Here is a 2043-nt window from a genome sequence, read left to right as displayed (position 1 = left end):
CCACGGCACGCCAGAAGGGGGCTCACGGGTGCTGAAAGGAGGGAAGAATCACCTCCCTTGAAGGCCCCCTGCGAGCCTTATCTCCAGCAGAACTTTGCTTTCCTGACAGCATCCCTACATGCCTGGGCATCGTTTCTGTGTCCTTCCTCTGTAGCCTGTCCCTGCCTCTGGCTCCCGAAGCAGCCATCTCGCACTGGGGCTCTGCCTTGAGCTCCCTGCTCAGCCAAGCCAGGTTCCTGATACGTCTGCTTGCTTTGCTGAGTGCTTGGAGGGGCTGCCCTGCCTCAGATCGGTGAACAGAACATAACTCAAACTTTGTCACTACTGGGATTCTGCTGTCCTAAAAGACAAGCTACTTCTGATGGTCTCTATGGTTCACCAGGATGTCCCTGAAAGTCTTCTGATCGGGTGCATGAGAAGATGTTCAGTCTTCCACCCAGCCAGAGACACAGGTGATGGCAGTTGTGCAGACCCCACTGGAATAAGTCCAGGGGCTTGTAGCTTTTTAAACGTATTTAATGTGCAGTCCCAAACTCCCAGTGGAGCTTTCCCCCCTCAAAAAAAATCTATGGTCGTTTATGGATTTCCATTTTCTTGCTATTCCTGTGTGTTTCAGATACGCCAGGTCATCCCTTGCCAAAAGAAAAAGGTCTTGCTTTCAGGATGATGTACTGCAATAGAGGCTGCAGTTGGCAGCCTAGACAACCAATTTAAGCCTTGTTTTATGCAGAGTTTAATCAGTACAGTTGTTGGTGCATAAGATGAGGTATCCATACATGTACACACAAAGAAGGGTGGCCACATTTTCAAAAGTGACCAGAAAGTCTTTGTGATTTTTGCCCCTATGTGAGGCAGGGATTTCATCTCTTTGAACCCCATTGTCCCTCTGATGCTTTCTACCCAAACTGCTTCTCTTAAGTCTGGAGCAAGGGCATATCCAGCAAAAGCTGTTCAAAATAAAACTGAACAAACGTTGTTCCACAAAGTGATGCCTGAGGTTGTAGTTACCAGATACTGTGGATGCTTGGAATATAAAAGGGTTATGAAGTGATTAGACAGATTCATGGGAAGAAGGTGTCAGCAACAGGGGTTTGGTTTCTATGACTGTGAGATCCTATCTGAAGATCAACATCTGGTTGGGAGAGCTGGGAGCCACCTCACTAAGTGGGACAAATGTATCTCTGCCAGTAGGGTGGCTGACCTGGTAAGGAGGTCTTTGAACAAGGAATGACGGGAGAAAGAGTGAGTTACCAGCAGTGCCTGCAAGTGGCCGGATGCTGAGCTCCTGGAAGTCGTCATTGGCCACCACAGACTGCGGCATGGACTGGAGAGGCTTACAGAGTGGGCGTTTGGCTTTGGTTTTGGATGACCACTGCATGCAGATGAAGCAGAAGTCGTGTCCGCAGGGGTCCAGTTATGCCACATTGTCCCAGGTGTCCAAGCAGACATGTACCGCTGGAAGATGCAGCTGTGGGCATGGCGGGGTGCAGCAGGTTGGAGAGAGCTGCAGGGGAGGAGCTGCTCCCTCTCTGAGGTGCCCCAGCTGCTGAAGCCCCACTCTACAAAGGAGAGGCACCAAGGTCAGGCCCTTCCTCAGGCCAGGAGGCCAGGGAGCAGATGAGCTGTGAAAGGACACTGACCTCCCAAGATGTTTTTTTCAGGTCAAAAGGAAGCAGCGTGGGCACTATTGCTGCACCACCCCACAACCACTGCTGCATAAATGCTTTTCTTCCCTACCCTGACTGCTGCTTTCCCTCAAGAAAGGAGGTGTCAAGGGTCAGTCTCCTGCCAGCTCAGCGAGGAGAGAGGCCTTATGTTCATATTAGATGACTATATCAATATCATTCCTTTATCCTAATCAACTTTTCTCTTACACTACGTTATTCTCTCTTCACCAGTGTGTCTCAACCCATGTACTACTATTGCTCCATTTTCAATACTAAGCCCTGGAATATAGCAATATGCCAAACCAATTCAATCCTGATTTCAGCATTGAAGCATTTTATGGTATTGAGATGAGCGAGTCAGTTTTTCACATGGTAG

Source organism: Fulmarus glacialis, unplaced genomic scaffold (assembly GCF_000690835.1).
Source record: "Fulmarus glacialis isolate BGI_N327 unplaced genomic scaffold, ASM69083v1 scaffold10863, whole genome shotgun sequence".
NCBI classification, from domain to species: Eukaryota; Metazoa; Chordata; class Aves; order Procellariiformes; family Procellariidae; genus Fulmarus; species Fulmarus glacialis.
Note: the sequence above shows the minus strand (reverse complement) of the source record.